The sequence below is a fragment of the Bombus affinis genome, chromosome 7 (genome assembly GCF_024516045.1).
Source record: "Bombus affinis isolate iyBomAffi1 chromosome 7, iyBomAffi1.2, whole genome shotgun sequence".
Taxonomy (NCBI): Eukaryota; Metazoa; Arthropoda; class Insecta; order Hymenoptera; family Apidae; genus Bombus; species Bombus affinis.
The window spans coordinates 15,721,512-15,744,493 of record NC_066350.1 but is presented as its reverse complement, the minus strand read 5'-3'; the positions used below and the strand labels follow the sequence as shown (position 1 = coordinate 15,744,493).

The 22,982-nt window shown below is 42.4% G+C and overlaps 1 long non-coding RNA gene across 2 annotated transcripts in view; it reads right to left on the bottom strand.

Moving 5' to 3' along the window:
• Nucleotides 1–22,982, bottom strand: part of LOC126918658 (uncharacterized) — a 362,464-nt gene that overhangs the window by 36,994 nt on the left and 302,488 nt on the right. The window contains exon 3 of one of the 2 annotated variants that reach the window (XR_007711393.1): nt 1,751–8,781. The exons of the other annotated variant lie outside the window; for it this stretch is intronic. This is a non-coding gene — a long non-coding RNA (uncharacterized LOC126918658). Of the gene's footprint in view, nt 1–1,750; nt 8,782–22,982 lie in introns of those variants that run through there. 2 annotated transcript variants of the gene reach the window in all.

Below are 22,982 nucleotides of genomic sequence, written 5' to 3'. Positions count from 1 at the left end.
CGATCAGAAACAAGATCCAGAGTAATCCGAGAAGAAGAATCCGTAGGCCGTTGAACCCTATGAAAATAACGAGTTCTCGTCGCGTGATAAACAGCACGGTCGGCATAATGATCGCGTAATGATAACCGAATCGAACTAACGACGCCAGTGATAATGTCACGAAGTACATTTATGTTCCGAGCATAAATAATGATATTAATTCGATGGCTCCACGGGGCACGTCGTTAATACCGGCTTCCTGTTGCCGGTTACCTGCGGAACAGGTCCTCCCGTGTGTTGTCTCGTATCCTGTGCCTTACCGAGTACGCGAATGTTTGCCTAGTTGCTGGTTTCTTAGTAAATACAAATGTAGGAGGATGTAAGATGTAAGCGAGAAAGAATTGTAGAAATATGTTTGTAATTGGATAATTAAATTATTCCAATTTAACAGTAAATTATACTAATTACTAATTATTACAATTTGTTAATAATACTAAATTATATAGAAGTTTGTAGCGGCACATTAGTCAATGGAAGACTTGAATCGGTAGAAACTCATATTATCGTACCTTGGAATATTGTTTTGATTTGCTAGGTTCAAAGGTAAACGAACGCCGGACGAAACATCATCGTCGCTATTTGTAATCGTCAACCGGAGTTACATTTGAACTTATTGTAATAACACCGGTCGATACAAATAGACGAACATGCTCTCCAGGACAGTCGTCATACAGCGAGACATACAGTCGAATAGCGAGCGTAGAGTTGAACAGTAGCATTGAGCGAGCGACGATTACGACCACATATCCTATTTCTGTACTTGTGATTTTAATATAATCGACTATTACAATTTTATCACTCGTCTCATTAATAAACTAACCAACACGTTTAATAATAATATCCACTTCAAGTTGTTCGATCAAATGTCTTTATACGTAGTATAAACTTAGAGAAATGAAGAATTATTATTAATTGTAATGTTTGCAAAGTATGGAAAAAGAGGAATGTGGAAAATATCGATACGGATTAGACACTCGTTTACCTAAAGTATTTTTCAAAGTATGATATTCGAGTCTGACGGTTAAATAGATTACAATACATCATTGTTAAGCAGTTGTATAATAAAAATGGTCTTTGTTTTTAGCTCACCATAAAACTGGAATTTATATGTGTTTTGAAACCTTCAGAGCGGAAAATTTTTTGTCACGCGTATCGTATTTATTGTACGTCATATTATTCTCCAATAAGCGTATATCACATTTGATCAAGAAAAGATTAAAAGAGGAAATTTCCGCTATCGCAAACGAATTTGGACGATCACGAATACCGAACAATTCAATTATCCCCAAGGGTTCGGTCGGTCCTCATCGCATCGAGTTCGTTCGTTTTATTTTCGGGGGAAGCTGTCGCATTATGCAAACCTCCGTCGCAATGACTGCGTTCACGTCCCTGAATAAATTTATGAGGCGCGAAGTGTGGCATCTCGCTGATAGACTCGCTACCGAACTTAATAACGTTCAGCAAACATCTAGGGCATCAACGCTTATCTTAATTACAGAGCAGACAACTTGATTACAAAGTGACGCCTTAATGAAGACATTTACGAGCTCCCCGGGTTCAGCCGGAATCGAGTGACTTGCGTGAATAGAATGTTTGCATTGTCTGCGCCGAGGGAAACACGAAGGTTTCGCAGACTCGATAAACGTGCCACGAATCCAGCGACGTTAGATTTTCACCTCGAGATCGAGATACTTCCGACCGTGATAAACGTCGATCGAATTCTCATGTAACAAGTCGTCGGTTCTGATACGCGTTTCCGGTAGACGATCTCGACAAGAGGAAATCAAGGAACCAGAGATAAAATGGCGACATGCCGAGTCGAGAACATCACGATAGTCTCGAGTCGTTTCATCGCGATTAATCTCCTACCCATTTTGTCCGATGTTTCCCACCATAGAGACCTGATCCTTCGTCAGAAATCAAATGATACTGCCTGAAGCGACGACAACGTGCGTCGTGTTATTATCGAGGGGAAGCGAATTGTTATTTGAACGCGAGTGAACGACGAAGTGTGTACGAATTTTAAGCACGTGCGACGTGCCACCCGTTGCGAATGGGCCAAGTTTTCGGTCGCTTTCGTTACAAGGGTTACCCTGCCGGTGGCCTCGCAAACACCTCCTTTAACAGTAGGCCGCCTGTCAATTGCACTTTCAATTCTGTCGTGAGTTATTCGGCACAGTAAACGAAATAAATATTCGGCAATCATTACACTTGACTATTCTGTAGTCAGGACAAGGAAGAGAGTATCGTTAGAACTTAATATACGTTCATTTTCTGCCTTCGTAAGTCGTAAACGATATCTCTATTCCCACGAAAAAAATCTCACTTATTTCTGGTGAATGAGCTCGTTTACCAGGTACGATTGGCAGAATAACAGTAGATATAACACAAGCAATTTTCTCCCGGTCTCGTTTCTTTGATATTGAAAATAGAAAGAGAAGAATATTGTTCCGCTTCCAGCGATTTTAATAGCCTTCATAGTTTTAATAGTTTCCAGGGATGTGTATGAACTAGGCAATTCTCTGCTTTTAATGAACTCTGGAATAAGGCTGTTCGTTATAAAACGTTCGTGACTAGAAAATAAGCCGATGCCAGCCGACATGAATCTCGACAAAAGAAGTCGATTGTTATAGAAACCTTGCTGGAATTTTAATCCTAACATTTCAACGTCTTAACGCCGTTCTGACTAGTTCAGCTTTGATATATCTAGCATTCCGTGATCCTTTGACCGGCACGTGAACGAATGAAATTTATTTCTCGTTGTTTCACAATCTCGAACCAAAAATTTATTTGATTAAGGTTTTTTCTTGATTCCCGAGTCACGGGTAATATTACTTGGAATAATATTAAATACAGTACTGGTCAAAAGTTATCGGAAAAATATAAAAATTGAATTCCACTCTATGTAAGTATAGTAAACACAGGTACGCTTTTCCAATCATAAAAACCTAACAGCATCGAACGGTTGAAGGTCAAGCGCAATTAGATACACAAATATTAAGTTTCAATCAATGTTGAATGGCCAATTGAATGTTGATCGTATTACTATCGTTTGTTTAAAAGTATATAGGATGAATGTTGTATACCCGTTTTATTAACAACGCATACAGCTACATACTTTTTCAATTACGCCGATATTGAATCTATCAAATCTCCATCAAATAAATATTTCATTCTCCTCGATGAACAAATTTGCACTCTTCAAAATTTCTCTTCTTCTCTTTTCTACCATCCCTTCATACCTTATCTTCTTCCCTACATTTCTGCTGTTCTATGTTTTTCTTCTCTGTTCCTTTAATGCATGGAGCGATTTGACGGCAAGACAATGTAGCTGAAATTCGTGAACGTGAACAGTTCCACGCGTGCACGCGTATGCATACGTTCGCGTAACCCAACACGATATTAATCAATTGGCGCATTGATCGAGCCCACAATGGCCGCGCCATTACATGAATCGCGTGCCATTCCTCGTGTCCAATATAGCGTGTATTATATTATGCTAACGCACTGACTAGGTGATGACTGTTTTTGAACCGTAGCGGCGCCGGTCTCTGTCATCGTTAATGAAATAATAGATGAGTATCTCTGCTGCAAGCCGTAATAGCGGCACCTTTCATTCAAGGGACTATTACCTAGAGATAGTCAGAGGACTGTCGATGATGGATCAAGTAAATTGAAAACAGTTCCGGTTGTGTTTCGATCTCAGTATACTGTCAAATTTAATAGAAATATTGGATTAGCTATTTGGATTTATAACTTGATGTAGATGTCAAACTATTATACCGAGAAGGCCATAAATAAATTGAAGAGAGAGAGAGAGAGAGAGAGAGAGAGAGAAACGACAAATAACAGCAAACTACGAAATAATAAATAATCGATGTGGATGAATCAAACCGGTATCTTCCCCGAGCGGGACAGGGAAGAGACATCGAGGAGCAGGAAAAAGTGGTTGAACACACGCAAAAGCAGCGAAAAGCAGAGAAAAATAACCGGCCGGCTGTTATGAATCGTTGGTGGTCGGTGCTCTAGACGTGGTCGTTGCATTATTCAGTGCAATATGCGCATGTGAAATGTTAACGTGCGGTGCGTTCGAGCGCAGTGTCAACAGTTTTTAAACGCGTGTGAAAGATAAATGTGGCGATATGCTGTTAATAACGAGCTGATCGAAGGTCCAGTTGGTTGGACGGTGTTTGGCCGCGACGGGCGCTTTCACGCGAAAAAATGATGAAGAGGAACGACCATTGTTTCGAAGTGGACTGTATTTAATCGTCGCTTCATTAGCTTGATTTTAGTTGACCGATGCGAGTAGGTATATTATTCTGGTCAGAGATGGAAATAGAGCGTTTGAATCGAGCAACAGCTTCGAAATCAGTCCTCGTGCGGTTGAGTACAATTCACGTAGGAACCGTCCAAGGACGACGGTGGCAATGGGAAAAGGGATGAAAGGATTACGCGGATACGTTAAGCCTCAAGAATCTCCCTTCACGCCTGGTTATACCGACGTCCACCCACCTGTCCGTCTCGTCGCGATAGCTGGTTGCTAGTGAGGAAGTTAGAGGATGAATTCCCTACTAAGGACTTCCTACGGTTACGTTTCTTCGATATATCAGGTCGGATGATAGCCCTAGGGGATGAAGAGCAACGTTCACGAGGCTTTCAATGTCCTATCCGTCGTATTACCGGCCGTGATAAAGCGGCCTGAAATATATCTTGCAAGACGAAGTGCAAGTCTATTGCGTACATTAGTGTAGCCCAGTCGTGGACTGTTGAGAAACATCTATGCGAAAAATACTGGCAATGTAGGTGAAATTTTGTACAAACAGCAAGAGCGTACGTAGGTGCTAGGTCATAAGTGGTAAAAAGCGATTAATGTACTACGGATGTTTATGCATGTATGGAGAATTTAAATGCGTAAAAATGTACAGAGCGTATGCGATGTGCAAAATTATACAAAATGGTCAAAGTAAAATACTTGTTGTAATATTTAGAGGGCATATCCATACTCAAATTCCATTCCTCTATGTATGTTTATAAAAATATGAATTTGCATAAACACTCGCGTAATTTGAATAGTAGAGAGGTTCGGCACAAGAGACACAAAAAGCGATGTAACGCTAGAACAGAAGAAAGCGTATCTCAAATCGTCCTTTAAAAAAACCGAACCTCTGCAGCCGATCGGAAAGGAAATTTTCAGCAAGCGAACCAAGCAAATATCCGGCGGGGTTTGTGGGAGTAGAAAGGCAAATCGGGTTGAAATCAAGTGGCGGTAAATGCTCCGGGCAGGCTGCTAAGGCAGAAACTACGAGACGAAAGAACCGACGAAGGAATTCCTGGGGGCCAACGGAGGATCGAAACGAGATAGCGGGACGAACGTGTGCATGTGCGCGTCGGAGAGAAAAACGAGGAAGCAAGAGGAACTGACGTGCAGCCCCGAGCGGGATAGTCCTTTTCTCCGACTTTCTCAGCTGGCATCGCCTTCTCCGATCATATTTACATTTTACTCGTGAAATTCGCCCGAGGATCCGCTAGATCCGTTTACATCACTGGTACGCTCTCGGGAGATCTTATTGACCCCATTAAACAGTTGCCTCGTCGGCGTTGTTGCGTCTTATCGACCAACAATGTTCTCGATATTTGTTCGAACCGAGCATATAGATACGTATTCCGTCCTCGTCTGCCGTACACTTGGACGAATTGACGATAAAGTACGTTCTCCGTCCAGTAATAAATATAATCTTTACAGAAACTCTTTCGTATTATTCCGGACAATCGCGTTGCTTTAAAAGGAAATGTTTGAGAAACGAGACGAGCTTCCGACAGAGTTCGATCACGATCCTTGTGGAAAACGCAATACAATAAGAATACTCGGTTGCTTGTAGATAGGAAACAGCGTGAAAAACGTTCGACGCGGTCGAATTTTTCGTTCGAGCGTGGAAAATATCGCGGAGGAAATAGTTGACGATACTTTGGCGAGGACAATGCGATACACGTGCTCGGCCGACCGAAACTGAAGGGATCGATCCTTCGGCGTTTATCGGCACTAGCAGAGGCGCTGATAAAATAATTTGACGCTGCCTGGCCACGAATAATGGGCGGACAGGCCAATGCCTGAAAAGAACGCGAAAGAACGAAAGGGGTAGGCTCACAATGGAAGAACGACCCCCATTGTGTATCTACTCTCAGGCAAGTTCACGGGACACGCGACTGATTTTCGTTGCTGAATAAGATTATGATAATAATGAAGGCCGCCAGGCTTCTCCTACCCCTTCTCTCCTCCCCCATTCATGGGCTTGATTTTGTTTCAACCACTTTCCACCCTTCTCGATGCTTCTCTTTTTTTTACAATCAAACGAGTTCGAGCTGCTAAAGGCGAACCAAAGTTCGTGCAAGGAAAAAGAATAAAGTGGAACGAGGAGAGGGTTTGCGAGCTTTACCGAGAAACGTCGAAGAAATCAAAGGAAGATAAATGATTCATTCTTCCCTAGACCCTTTCGTCCTGGAAGCACCTTTTCTTCCACCATTTTTTTGCGTTCCGCTTTTTATTCGGATACCAACGAGTGTTAAGGAAAGAGAAAAGATCCGTCACGTCCGCGGCTCGCAGTTGTAAGATCCGCATCTCATATTTATGAGTCTCCTTACGATCTATTACGAGTTATTAACCCCGGCGAATACTTTCTGGTGCAGCGAACAGCCGGGCAAGTACGTTTAATTGGTTGGTAATTCCGACCGTAATCGACCTGGTTCTAATCATCGCGAAATTTCAATTTCCCCGAGAAATATTGTTTCCGATAAGTACCCCAGTGGACGTAAGTTAACGCGCGACTATCGAAAAACTTTTATCGCGAAAATAAAAAATCTGTGTTAATCGCATTTCATCAGGGTATCGAGTATCATTAAATTATGTTCGCAACGTCTATCGAAGATTCTTTTCACAATTTCCAAGCGTGGACAGTGTATAACATTTCGCGTAGCTGCAGGCGGCAGTCACGAATCGATTATTTCCTTGAAATCTACATTTGAAATTCGCCGAAGTAATATAGATATGTTAAACTGCATCGAACATTCGCGTCCATTAATTCCCGCTGTTTATTTATCAACTATATCTACTTAGCGATTTGATAATATCTCTGTGACAGTTGCGTTCGCGGCGTGTTTCACTGATTTGCCAGAAACATAATTAGGTATAATTAAACGAGGTTAGTTAATAAACTAACCCCTCGGCTCTTTTAACCAATCGATTGGTCCATGGACTAGGTTAAAATGAAAACAGTGATGGATAGAGAGAAATAAACGAAAGAGAGGGAGAAAGATGGCGTCATAGTGTGAGAGATAGCTGGTGTAATTAATAATTATTTGTATTTGAACAATATCGATGTAGCTTGATTACTAATTAAAATTGTCATTTTCGATGATACCAGCAAAATCCATTTGTGAGAACTCTATCAAAAACAAATTGGTGTTTTATATAGCTACACTGTTGATCATGAGTATTAGGATTCGTTTGCAGTAAATTTTATCTTCTTTGATATTATATTTCACATGATATAAATGAAATAAGATAATCATTAAAGCTACGAAGGGCGTTCAATTTGTATTAAGTGTCTTAATATTTATGGTGAATTAACACACATGATCTGTATTTTATCTCGATAGAGAGAAACGATTGAAAAATAAGAAATAAGTATCTTTCAGTTAACATTTTCATCGGTAGCACAATTAGTTTTAATAATCGAATATACGAGAGGTTACGTCAATTTCGAACTATGGAAATTTGTGTTTGCGACTTTTCGTAATATGTCAAGAGCGCATGTGTTCCTAGGAACCGAAATGTCTGATTAAAAACGTCCACATTTCACTACGCGACAAATCCTAATCAACATGTTGGCACGTGAGACAGCTTGAAATGTGCGATGCACGCTACGCCATTAATTTTTTCCCGAAATTCCTCGAGATGAAAACTAGCTGCAGCACGCGCCCACGGTGGTATCGTTATCATTATATATTAAACGACGGAATAATTAATATTTCTTGACGGGAAGTTGGTCCCGTCGGGAGGAAGAAGAATTTTTCGTGACACCGGCGTCTATGATCCTGATAACGTTACCACTTCCTTAATGAACTTCGACTAAAAACTGGCTGCTTTAATCGCGTAACGTTACGCCATCCTCATTAACCTTGTTAACTTTGTTACACCGCACCGCCACCATTGTCACCGTCGCCCTTCATCCTGTTGCCATAAAAAATAAAACCACGAAGAAGCGGAACAAACTGGGAAGCAGAACAGCAGCTTTGGAGGGTAGAAAATAAATCTTGGATCAAGGGAGCTCAGAAATATCGCGTGCATTCGCCGCTTTCCGTCCTTATTCGCGACTGTGTACGCGGTGTAAGGCCTACCGGCTTCCAATCCCAATTACTCTTCTAGTGGATAATGGCTGGATAGTTGGCAGTTAGCCTGGCCTCGGTATGGCGGCCGATTAATTGAAAGGTAAACTTACCAGTCGACTATGGCCAGACTTTCGAGGGAGCTGCAGGGAAAACGGGCGGTCGGATAAGTGAGAGGAGCATTAAGGGCGAAGGAAGAAGTCGAGAGGGGAATATAGACGTTCGAAAAAGGACGACGAGGGTGAACCAGCCGATGGGGAGGCCACGATGCTGTGGTTCGAGGGTATCGTGATAGCACGCAGCATCAGGACGACCACCTTGGGACGGAGTTGAGAGCCAACCTCTGGCCCAACTACTTACCTGAAAATAGAAAAGAAACAGTCGGTTAGCTAAGCTAATACAAATAATTGAAAGAGAACCAAGGGAACAGATCGTGCTGGCTAATCGTGTTCCGCGTGAGTCCTCTATCTTTCGCGTTATATTTTCCAGGTATTAGGAAAACACTTGTTCGCGCTGTGTTTCGGTCGAAGAAACGTTCAGATCTGATACTAACAGTCGTCTCAATTAAGCGAGTACGCGATAATAAGAGAGAAATATGCGAGATACAAAATCCCTGTTTTTGATCGTCATTCAAGACTGACCCTGAATAAATCTAAGATATATCTGCAGCAATTAACAAATAAATTCTTCGATGAAGACTGGCAAATATTCCCACGTGTTGATTCGAATATACCAGATTCATCGCATACGGGACGAAGGCGAACAGCATGATAATAACCAAGTGATCACGCTAAAAAACGTACTATCAAGTAGCACCAGGGACGAGGGAAGCGCGGAATGGCTGCTCCGGTAACTAGCCACGCCGTTCCGGCGCTGGCCTCTTTACTTATTCGTACCGCAAACGCGTTTCCCGCTAGTTACACGTTAATTGCAAGCGGTGAAATTGATGGTTTCGCTTCGGACGCGGTTGAAACGGTTTTAATTTTACGTCGTTCGACCAGTGGATAACATAGATCGTTATATAGCTCCTCCAACGTCCCTCCCTTTCTTCTCGTTTCGTTCTGGGCCGACGATTCTGAAATCTCTTCTGCCAATGAAACCAAGAACGGAAAAGATGCGAGTCAACGAGCGTCGTTACACTATCTATCTAGGGGCCGATCGCTAATTAAAGGGAAGTCCGAGCGTCGATTAATAGATACCATGTCCAAGACTTCTCTCGTTGGTTCCAGTCATTGGTTGAGTACCGGTCCAATAATGAGGGGTTGCTCCTGAACGAATCGCGCCACTATACGTTGCATGAAAAGCAAGTCCAAGAACAGGGTACCACTGCCATTTATATCCTGCGTAATCCTGTTCGTTTTGCATCAGTCGGAACGTTGGAGGGGGGTCGAATGTTACTTTTTGAACAGGGGGAGCTTGAATCGATTAATAACTTCGCAACGGTTTAGAGAATCTGTTCTTGACGGCAAATCGCTTCTTACAAGTCACAACCCCTCCTGGTCCGACGAATTATAAGGGGGTTGAACGGACCTGGCACGGAAAAGCAACTTTGAGAACGGAGGGCTCGCCTGGTCCTGGTTTATTGCTTCATCATCGTGTTAATTATTGCTTCATCATCGGCTCTCCCTCTCTTTTAATTAGACCTCCGTATTAACCGGCTTTAGGATAGCGGGAGCTGGTTACGCCTTCGTAATCGATGGTAATTAGCACATGGTTGGAGAAACGTTGCCACTACCGTGACAATTGCGCATTAAGCATCGTGAAGTCGTTTACTATTTCAGATACTATTGATTACACAGATACTATTTCAGTTCCATTCACTTTATAACGATTATTGAAAGGAGGATTACTTTGCGAAGATTCGTTTATATCGGAATACATATTGTATTTTATTTATGTCCTCGTGATTGACGTAGATCTGGATTTTAATTCTATTTCGTCGGTACAACGAAAGCAATTGAACTCTGTTGTTCGAATAATCATTCCAGCCACGGAGCCGACTGCGCGCCATGTTAATCACCGTTTAATGCGATTACGCTGGAATATGCCGATGACGGTTTTTAATAAGTAACTCATCGGCAAATGACGTGATTACCGGTAAACGTGTTTCGCGCACGCGCGTCTGCGCGTTACACGCCGCGGCATCGTGACTATCGCAATCGAAATTTAATAGGGCCATTATCCATTCAATAAATAATCAGACCGAAATCAATCTAATAATCCAATCGCGTTCATTAAATATCGGTCAATTAAAGGGTACGCCCGATGCAAATTCGACGCTTAAAGTTGATCAAGATTTTTATCTCTCAATTCCTCGATCCTCGACATTGATCCGAGAATTCCACAACTACTCTCTAGGTACAAATTCCTCGAAACTTTGACCTTACGTCATAATGAAATCAAAAGTCTTCTGGTTTCCTTTTTACGATTCTCGAACCCCGACTTTTTTCTCGTTTCGCTACCTTAACCCTTGACCGTTTCCATCGGCAACCCTCTTGCTTTAAAAGAGACAAACGAGCGAGCATGTGGGGTGCCAGATCGTGGGGCTGCGCGCGTTAATTACCGGAGTTTTAATGAGTAGAATTGCGCCCTCCGTTCAATTCGATCCCCTCCCTTGTTGCAGTCACCCCTTTGCCTAACGGTTTGTCCTCACGTGGCGAAAGGATACTACCTATCTCGCCCTGCCACGTGGATTCACGCGTAGTCTAACCGTAACCATGCGACTCGCTCGCGTCAAGTCCCGTCTTCCTTCTCGCGAAATTATTTCGCAGACAGTGGGCATCTTGAAGCTGCATTGTTAACGTTCCCGAGCGTCGAACCGCGCGTATCATTATTTTTAATTAACGATCGCGCGCGGCTCCCTGGCTCCCTGGCTCCCTGGCTCCATGGGAAACATCATCGGCAGAGCATTAATGCTGCCCCTAACCCCACGGCCACTAATGACGTTTTAATTTTAATGAATTCGAATTCCCGCGACTTCGTGTCATTCGAACGACCAGCGACAGCTGCGCGTTCGTTTTGAAAATAAATCTACGCTTCGTTTGATGTTTCCGCGTCTTTTAGTTAATGTACGGTATATCAGTGAATGACGACATTGTGGTTACAAGAAACGGATTTTCTTGGAATTCTTAAATCTTAAGGAATTCAGATATATTCAGATATAAAAATTTGATTCTCCCAGGTCCAGTGGACAAGATTCTATGAAAATTTTTAAGTAGAATCCGCTCTATCGAAATTTAGACGTAACACTGAGAAAACTTCAAAATTTTCTAAGGTACATATATAGCTGTATATATATACAAATGGCTGTCTTGATGATTCGATTTTCAACTTTGTTACCATACCGTTTCTCGTAGCTATTCCTCTTCAATACCAATTTGTTCGAGTGTTTCCCGATATTTATTAGAAACATGCTATTTCACTCTTGATATATCTACTGAAAATAATGCGATAGTCCAGTTCATCGAGCCGCCATTGTTAGTCGATCTATTTTTGGCGGTTAATGGAGTTTCAACGGTGCGAATATCAGAGTGAACAGAGTAGCAGCAGAGGAAAGGAGAGAATGTCGATCAGAGGCCGACTACGGGGTGGGTCCGATCGGAGAGAATAAATGTGTTTCAGCCAATCAACGCCATGGACCACGGATGTTCACGTTTCTTTCCGATTAAATCGTCCCGGAATGGGCAGCGCTGCCTGTCCGGGTAGGCTTGTGTCACAATTTCTGTGCGACAGCCTTCCGACGTATATTGTAGGCGGCCGGCGCGAAATTAATCGGGATTCGATCCCATCCGAGGCGACGCAAATTGGAAACTACCCTCAGAAACTAGTTCCGCATAATTTCGATGGCAAAACAAATCTCGACTGGATGACGCCCTTGGTCTGTATCCCAACAATGCCGCCCTTTTCATCCCTCTACCTGCAACCCCTAGCTTCAGGTAGCCGCAAACTTTCTTCAATTACCCCGACATATTTCCCGCGAACTGGTACGCTTTCCCCGTGATCTCTTTATCATTAAACACCATGGGAGATAATGGAAATGAAAAGAATATCTATCATATTACCCTCCAGAAAAATAGATAAGTGCTTTCTACGCTGTTATTATGAATTATATTCCTTGTTCGACATTTTTCTTTTCTATGCTAAGATATAGTACATATAACGATTCAAAAAGCTGTAACGTTTAACGGTTTAATATCGCGATATCATGGATCATTATAGCGGAGATTTAGTGTTTAAGTTATAACAATAATGTATCGCGATATTAAAAAAGGAGTTTGGCACAAATACGATACAATAAATTTTGGTATAGCAAATTCCGTTCTGCAATAATGGAAACACGATAGATGTTATTCTGTTTCGTATCATATTCCAGGGGTATAGTTTAAAATTTGTATAATCATAATGGGATTACGTGTTATGGAAACAGAAGTTGGCTCTGTTGTCCGTTCCCATCGATTGCTATAGCGCTAGGCCGTTTTCAAAATTGCCTATATGCACCTGCAGGATCATTTGTCGAAACAACGAGAGATATGAGTTTATAACACTCCTGTTATTTCGATGATGAACCGCGAATAAAAATAGTTGATTTGTTAATAAACATCAGGCACATGTTTTCAGGGATGAGCGCTCGCGTCAACTCGTTGAATAAGTTTTATTTAAATTCGTACTCGCAAATATACGTATATCTCCGATTATATTCGAAACTATTCACGTCAAAAAAAAAAAAAAAAAAAGAAAAAATAAACGAATCGAAACAAATATCGCTTGAAAAGAAACTGACTCATTTGAAAAATGTCGACGTCGATTGATTTATGCGTTTGTACAGAACTGAATAAATTCTCTATATATTCATTCCGGTCAATTTGCAGATTTATGATATTCATACAATTTTTCAACGATCTTTTTTCTCCATATCACATATTCGTCAAACACTCAATCTGCTTTTAATGTACCTCGTGTCATTCATTCCACTAAAAGGTATACCCTCGAAGTTACCCATTTGGCAAGAAACCTTCTTGAAAAAGCATCGATCTTCTTCCAAAAGATAAAGCCAAAAACCACCCCTCTAACTCCCAATGTGTAGAGAAGGAACACGCCACGTCCATCAATTAAATTACGCACATAAGCAAACGTTACGTTGTTTGCTAATCGTGAACCCATTACGGAAACTTTTCGGGGGAGCCCTCCTCCGTTAGTAATCCCCGTCGGGCTTGGATTTCACCCGACGTCAGTCGTATCGGAGTAAATGAGAACGGCCGCCGTTGAACTAATAGTTCTCTTGCCGGGGAAACAGGTATACGTCAGGTTCTTACGTATTAACCATCAGCCCTGGCGAGAGTGAAAAGCAAGGTGTTAATTCGCGCGGTCGTTACGGGGTCACCGAACCCTGAACTCTTCGACGCGGTCCTGCAGTCATCGTTGCCTGTCGTTACCGTCGCCGTCTACATCGCTTGCGTTACTCGTCGTCATCGTCGTCGCCGTCGTTGTCGAACGAACGGCTCGCTACGACCATGTATATACCTATTCATCGAAAACGACTGCCACGTATGCATACACCCTCGCGCAAACATACACACGTGTGGGAATCTCGTATGCGACGCAGGGGCTGCTGGATCGAGCAGGCTGATGTCGCCACGTCGCTTGAACCAAAGAAAGGAAGAGAAAGAAAGAAGAGAGAGAGAGAGAGGGTAGACGAGAGTGCACTGAGAGAACCATATGTGCATACGCGGAGGAGAATATCTGGAGGGTGTGAAAGAGTGCGGGACCGTGCGAAACGAGACGACGACGACGACGACGACGACGACGACGACGTGAACGAACCACGCACCAGGGATTGGCAGTACCATAGCGTGGAACAGGAGCAACGTATAGAGAAGCAGCGAGAGGGAAAAAGAGTGGCAAAGGCCGTAGAGAATAAGAGGAGAGGGAATAGTCGGAGGTGAGAGAGGTGCTGGCGAAGGGTGATGCAGCGGCGTACCCCGACAAAATAAAAATGCATGCGTGCGTCAATTGTTCTTGGTGTGAATTTCGTGTGTGTGCGTTTATATACATGACGTGTACACATATGACGCGAAACGTGGCGCGCGATATATTATATCGATGGACGAGAGGGCGGCGTTCCAGAAGCGATCGCGCATGCTGGTTGATCATCCTGGGGTTAGCCCGGGAGAAAATGGAACTCACTGGTTTCTGTTCTCGACCGACCTGTAATTATCGAGAGTTCTTTGACACCAGTGATCTCTCCCATACCTTCTTGACACTCGCAATTGATTTCTTCCTCCGTTTGTTTGTTTGTCTATGTTCATCGTTGATGATCTAGCCTCTCCCTTCTGATTTACGATTTGTGCTGTTTCATCCTCCACGTTTTTGCTTTTCTAATTACTTCGTGTATTCATTGCGATTACTTCAGTTGCTCGATATTTGGAACTATCAGTCAGGTATCGGTTTTCGCGGAGACTCGATTAAAAAGCATATTCCGCTTGGAAACCATTCGTAGGAACCGTGTCGTACGTTCGTAAACTACCGTTTCTACTATGCTACATTTCTATCCCGAATTTAGAAAAAATGTAACAAAAGCAAAAATAATATTCGTTCGGTAGGTTTCATATATTTGCTTCGCTCATCGAAGTATATGGCTCGAGGCACAGACATTTGCGCATTTTTCATTCAAATAACCAAGTATGTAAGATTCCCCATCGGGAAAAGCTAATTTCATTGCAATTTCTCGTAATTCGTGAGTAAAGAGAATAAAGGAAAATCTATGGCTCGTTAGCGAGCAGACTCGAACGGTTGAAATCAGAGCGTGGGTGGGTGTGCACGGTATTTCGAAAAGGGTCCTCTGAGATTTCGTAGGGAGCTGCCATTTTCCGGTACTTTGGAAAATTTCATTTGCTTCGTCGTTTCGCGAGGCTTCCAAAATTCGCGTAAAATACGTTTCTTGTATCGTTTGAAATTTGAATACTCTCCATCGATTAAAAATTAGATGTTCAATTTATATCTCTAGAAACAATCAAACTCAACGGATGATGGAATAATCTCAATAACAGTAAACATTCAGAAGTTTTGTATATCTCTTGTGAAAGCTTCTATTTTTGCTTTTGTTATTTATCCCATTTATCGATGCCACACCAACCAAATGGATTTTGACGCTTCGGATAGCGTTTATTCTCCGTGTTAATCTCTCTTTACACTCTTCCGATTCTATCCACTAGCTTTTCACTCATCCAATCCCTTTCTTTATACAGAAAAATAAAATTGGATGTTGTATATACTGTATTTAAACGAAATTCCAAAACATCGATTAATAGAATAAATTCCCATAGAGTCATGAAAGAAATTGAAATTCGATGGCATTTATAGTAGATAGCTGACTCAATTCAATTATTTCCTTCACGAGAAATTGCTTCCGCGAGAGGCGACTTGCAGATGTCCGTGGAAGTGGCGAATTCACATGACAATGAACGTGTCGGTCTTTCCTCGTGATGGCTACGATTCTGACATAATGCTGTCGCGATGATTACCAGCTTTAAACGGGTTCTCAGAACGCGAAGCGAGTCGGCGAGAGTCGAAAACCGTTCGAAAACGTCGCTGCGATTCCCGAGATCGATGGTAACGGTGAAATACATGAAAATTTCCTTAGTCGAATCGATAAAACGTTTCCACGGTGAAATTTCTATGAATTCATCGCCTCGTCGAACTGACTACATTGTTCCAGGCCAAATGATTTAAACTTTGGTGCCGGAGTCTTTCAAGTGATTTCCGAACTTTCCTTAAAGAGGCCCGGTTAATACGAAATTTACGAAGTTTCGCGAACACTGCCGATAATATCAGCGGCAACGATGATTTCGCGGCATCGTCGGCGTTGTTAAAGCCTTGCTGGAATTATGTGACTAGACAACTTTGTTAACGATACACCTCGAGATTAACTACCAATTTACCACCATAATATACTATCATAGTTGAGATAAATTTTTCGGTCTGTATGTCGATGTATATAACAGTGGTCGAATAATAAACGAGAATTTTAAGGTATAAGATAAATAAAGCATGTATTGTAGTAACAACATCGAAATTGCAGAATTGAAAGAACGGTTTCTTCGTCCCCTTTTTGTTGGTAACATTACTCGCTAACATTTTTCACGAAACTTTTTAATCGTCGTTATCTATACGTCGTACACGTCGTAAAAGTAAGTTCCCTTTATGATACTTCTTAGTTTTGAAAACGGGAAAGAGTTACGGCAAACAAGGTCTTGCGAATACAATGGATGCCTCATCTTCGACCAGCGCTACGAGAAAAGAAATTCTCTACTTCTGTTGTCCGCTTTACGACAAGAAAAATTCGGTATACTCGAATGCGTGTCGCGTGAACTTCTCTTGATTTAAATTTTACAGGGTAAAAAATCGTTTTCCATGATATTCTAGCACATTCTGTTTTCACGCTTGAATCTACAAAAAAAATACGAGATATGGCAATAATGGAAAACAGGATGGTCAATTAATAAAACGGAACGATCTGGTTTCCGGACAGATGTCAAACAGCCCCCTTTTCGTTTACTTTCGAATCATTGGCGAGAGACGAATTAATCGCGGAAAAATAGTACATCTGCAACAAAGCAATGAAACGTCAGGTAAATATTTGTTCTTTCGCTATTCCGTTTCAATATCCTCGATAATGAATACGTTTTTTCACTGCGTGTCCGGCCATCCATCCGGCTTTCAAACATACTCCTCCCGGCTACTTTCCAAAATAACCGGTGCGGTCGCGCACTCAAATATTGAAATGATACGGGAAACGATGTATATTTCATTTTCCGTGCTCCTCTTGTCCGTCGTTCGTCAAAAATTTTAATTTAGACGTCCTGATGGACACGCAGGGTCGAATTAAATATTTTTTACTCTGCCCTGCTACACGCAAAATCGGCGAATACTGGTCATACCTTGTCGTCACACACCCGGCGAGGATATTCGAGGATTTGTTCTAAACTATGTTTCACCAAGCAAAAGTGTCACACGAATAAAAATTGTCAGTTTGATATTCAATATCACTGTCATTATTACTTCTGTATACGTTATACGGGAATGTTAACGGACAGTCTCTTTATTAGAATGCGATACTCTTTTGGAAATATTACACGCGTTTCGTCCAGCGTGGATTTTCAAATTTAAAGAACATCATGTATATGAGGATCGTAAAGAAGGAAAGATGATTTTTCTCGTAAGGAAGGAGACTTGGAAACTAGATCCCTGTATTTCGAACGGGGAATCCTCAGGAACTAAGTGGATTCTTGGCCCGTAATTCGGCGGTGTGCCATCTGATTTGCATAATTGAAACCACTCAAAACAATTGGACGCGGCTTAAGCCACCCTGCTCGAACCCTGCGGGTTTCCTCTGTTCTTACATCCGAAATTTCGTTTTACACTTTAGGGAAACGAAAAGAACTGGTAAACCCTAGAAGTAAACATACGAGAACCTTCATCTCATTGTAAAAGTCACGACAACGAAATTCATCTAAAATAAACTTTTACAATGTTCGCTAAAACTTTCTTCAAGTATACTACATCTAAAAAAGAAAAAAGGCCAAGTAAATTTTTACGAATCCTACGAATTATACACGCCAAAGTGAATCTCTCCCACTCTCTCTCTCTCTCTCTCTCTCTCTTTCTAATCCCAGGTATTTCCCGTGCAAAAATTATTCGAAGGAGGGTTCCGACAAAGGCGCGTCGTCTCAGGTTGCTGGAGCGGCGCGATTCGAAAGAGACGCGGGAGGAAGAGGAGTGCACCGACGACGGGATGCCTGTATGCACGCTCCGCAGAATGCTCGGCAACGGCCAAGGGTTGAAGCGAGCAGGCTGAATTCACACCCCCGTTCGCACTCTCGGCCACGTACACACGTCGCCGCATAGAAAAGTGAGCGAACAGGAGAAAAGGAGCATGGAAACAGAGACTAAGTGGACCGAAGGAGAAAGAACGCGCGGGGGAGGGGCGAAAAAACGTGAGAAAGAAACGGAGGGAGATAGGCGTAAGGAAGGGTGACGGAGAGAGAGAAAGCAAAGACGCGTGTGTACATGCGTGTGACGGGGTGTCTCTGCCGGGTGTATTGGTGGGTGTGCCAATTTACACGCGTTTTGTTCTCGCTGCAACAAAAGGTGCGAGCGGAAGGTTGGTCGAGGGTGCAGAACCTAGTGTCAGGGGTGAGGGGGAGGATAGGTGACAGGGAGAGGCATACGGAAGGGGGAGGGGGAGACGAGAAAGGGAGAAAGAGAGCACAAAGCCAGAACGCGGAAGCGAGAAGAGTTCAGAGCGGTTGGTTCGATGCGCGTACGTGTGTGCACGCGTTGCTAGCAACGCGAGGGACGAACAGAGAGACGACGGACAGAAGAGAGAGGGGCTGCGAATGTCAGGGGGGGAAGGGAAGCTTGAATTCCCTCTATTATACGCCGTAGATTTTGCATTCGAGCGGGTTGCCGGATCTACTACCAGTCCACGACCTACTACAGTCTGCCGCTTGTCTGGCGTTGATTTACCAGGGGGATGTGAACGCGACTTGTTTCGAGGATCCCGCCGTTTTATCGGGGCTTGACCGAACAACAAACAGGATGTTTAGATATTTTTCTCATCTGCTTCTTTTTTTATTTTCGAGCAGGAAAATAAAAGTTCGACACAGCAGAAGGAACAAAAGCATTCGTGTAAAAATCCGATCGTATCTGTTGCTATATATTTAGTTTATCTCGTTTGGACTTAATAGTATTTTCTCCTTTACAACTTTTTATTTGAAGCAAGAAGAAAAGAAATAAAACTCCCAAGGTGCAAACCATTAACTAGATTGACAATAAGTAGAAGATAAAAACAACGGTAAAGGTTTTTCAAGCAAAGTTACGATACAATGTTCTCGGTTAAGTCCATCGGAGTGGCATGTAGGACGAAGCCTCGCCTCTGGAAAATTTTAGGTCCAGGTGATCGAGGAATCATCGCCTATAGAATCGACGATCGATTCGTCTCAACCGCATCGTTACCATTACGTAGCGGGGAAGTTGACGGGGAAGAAGAAAACGAGCAGGCGTGACCGTATTTACGATGCAGCCGGACGGTCGCAGTTCGTCCGGCGTGATTCGCGAAATAAATCGTTAATGTGTCGATTTCGAGTAGACCGACCGTGCGATTTCGAATTCAAGTCACAACTGGAACTCGGTAGACTGATGTCAACCGGTCGCAAAGGGGTTTCGCGGCTCGCACGATGTTTCAGCGACAGAAAGGAGAGAGAGAGAGAGAGAGCCAGGAGACGGAGAGAGAAAGTGCGCTGATACTTAAAATTACAAGACGCGTACGGGGCCCGCTGGAACGTGGTCTCGCGTCAATCAGAATTTCCCTCGCGTGTCGACTCCCAGGGGTTGCCCCTTTTGTTTTCTTTTTCGAATTTTTTCCTTTGAATTCTTCGACTGTATTACGTGAACTTTTTTTAGATCACTGCACTTTCATATTGTATTTTGTACTGAAATTCCTCTTCTTATGTTTTTACAACGTTATTTATTATTGATAAAATTTTCCTTTTGGTATGAAAATTATTTTATTATCGATAGAATCTCTTTTTGGTATTTTTACATTGCTTTTATCGCTTATAGGAATTCTTTCATTTGTCGACTGATCAACAGAAATCATCTTAAACAGAGTGACCACTGACTGACCACTAATTAACTATTGACTGACCCGTAGGATGGATACTATTCACAACAGATAGTCGATAAGTCGAGGGATAGTTGACTAGCTTTAGATTTTCCAGGTACTGGGGCGCTTCCAGCAATTATTGCGTTAAAATTAATTAGAATGCCGGTGAAGAATATCAGTAGTAATCCCCATTCTTCCATGAAGCCCAGCAAGTGATACTTAACCTGAAATACCATCTGATTGCAAGTGCTCCGTATTTGAGTCGAATATTCTGTAATAAGGTACATAAGTATGCATAGAGACTTAATTCTTGTTATCTTTAGGTCCGTGATCTGCACGCGTGATGTATGCTGATCATTGCATATGCTGCATCATCCTACCTCTCTACCATTATGGGACGAATTTTAACAAGCAAGAGATTTTAATATACTTGTTGGAAGAGGTATAACGGAATTGTATGTTCAACCGTAAAATTGTATATTTTCGAGCTGCTTTATCAGAATCACAGAAGATAAAAATGTGGAATAACAAGTAAAGGTACATAGAGTATATGTTAACGTGGTTTTCTATTGAAAGAAGCAAAGGCTATTAGTGTACCGATCGATGTTGCTATTTGACGCTTTAATTGAGGATCTCGTCATGTCATAGGGTTATTACACTAATATCTGTTTTAACGGTAATAGTTTCATAATCAAACGCTTATCACGATCAACTAATAATCTACGTTCGATGGTAGTAATAAACCTACTTTACTAATACCTAAACTCCGTTTAAATTTGGACATAGTAATACAGATTTCTCCCAGTTCCAGGAGTTAATAAACGAGAAACTGATATTTCGATGCGTAGTATTCTCCGATACAAGCGGCAGTTACGAATATATCGCATTTCTGCGCTACTATTCGCTGAACTTCCAAGCCGAGTGTAAAATCCAACCATGGAAATGGTACATTCCAGCCATGAAAACAGAGAGAGAGAGAGAGAGAGAGAGGGATAAAGAGAGAGAAAGAGAGGAGCACTTTTATGCGTAGGTGAACCGAAGAGTTCAGCTAACTGCAGTTCCGTAATAGCGTGGATGTACGACGCAACGTGTTCTCGAGTGGATCTCGCACACGCGATTACGTTATATCCTTCGATGTAACATAACATAGAGCCGCATTTGTAACGTTGTCCGGCTTTTACGAGGATCAAGGAATCTGGATTCGCGTTTCGAAACGATCCATCGGACGAATAGCGAGCAGAATCTCGCGCGTGAAGACGGAATCCTCGTTGTATCGGGCAATGAACGCATCGACGCGCTTCCAGCGTTGGGTCCGATGGGAACTCGGCAAAATTTCAATAGAGTTTCCCTGCACACGATTACGTGCGCGGACTCGGCGAGTTTGACGGACAATTTCTATCTTGCTTCGATGCCTAAGTCTGATTCTCATACGATGTTGCGAATAGATCCGAGATAACTAGGCGTTCCTTAGGGTCATGTATAACGGTTTAGTCGAAATAGTTTGTTTGGAATAAAGCTGGAACAAGTACGACGTGCCACGAGAAACGTTTCATACGTTTTTTAATATTTTTAATATTGTACATATTTACGCATAGAGCAATCGATTCGAGAAATATTCAATAGGCCGCGTGTTTCTCGCGTAATAACGTCAATTGTTTCTGGAGTTATAAATTTAACGACCGTCCAGCAGAATCTGCTTTAATTAATCAAACTGATATTTTATTTTTTGGTAGTGTTTGCCGGAACGGGCAAACAAGGTTCTTGTTTTATAAACTTAAGCGAGTGTAACAATACCAATGAAACATCAGAATGTTCTCGTTAAACGATTCAATCTATGAACCAATGCATCCAATTCAAGGGCCATTTATCAAATCTACTAAAAAAACAATGTTCGATATAGCCAATCGTAGCATCAAAATCGAAACGATTTACGAGTGACTGTAATACCGACATTTATATTGCAATTTTTATTTCGATTACACGTCTCGTAGTCGGAGCGTGAATGTATAATGAAATATAGCGTGATATAATAACGTGATGTTGATTTAAAACTAAAGGAAAATTAATCACGGCAAGGAATTCCATATGGGCAATTATATAGTCGGGAAGCAAAGGTAATTGGAAAGCTTCTATGGACACTCGATTAATCGAAAAGTTTCCGGGCGTAACGCAAAATATTAACACAGTAAACAACCGGTTACGGGTCTCGGCGAGGCAACGGCGAGGGCCGCACGTGCTAGTGTTAACGTTATAAAATAATCCCGGGAGTTAATCCAGCTTCGTAGCGCGAGAAAAGCTTCAAACGCGCTAGCCGGTGTTTCGTTTGTACAAACAAAAGGACAAAAACGCGGAAAAGCTGTTTGAACGTGAATGAAAAGTACGGCATAGACGTACGCGCGCGCGAACCTGATCGACGCGACGGTACGCATTTACTCGATTAAACGTCATTACCAGGCCTGGGCTTAATTACGCAATCCGCGCGCCCACGTTCGTCCTGCAACTCCAGATTCGTTCGGACGGTTTGTCGACGGCCGATAGCGGCGGCGACAGCGCGATTCAGTCTTTTAATTTCGACTGGCAAATGAATTATTTCGCAGCTGTGACGCGCACAAAACGCCACCGGCACCCGGCGTGATTGCGTCCAAATGCAATAAACCGATTCGTCTTATTACCAGCCACGCGCAACGATCGCGTCGTTCATTCCGCGACTCTGTGTGCCACGCTTTTTACCACGCAGTTAGTTGTTGAAACTCCAACGAGACAGTCTGCTCGAATTTATAGTGGAAACCGAGCCGGAGCCAAGATTGTCGCCTGAAAAAGAAGGATGAAACGCGAAAGTCGCGGACGCGCGATAACTTTTTTTCCGTTGCAATGTTTACGAGCAGTAAAGCTAAAATCT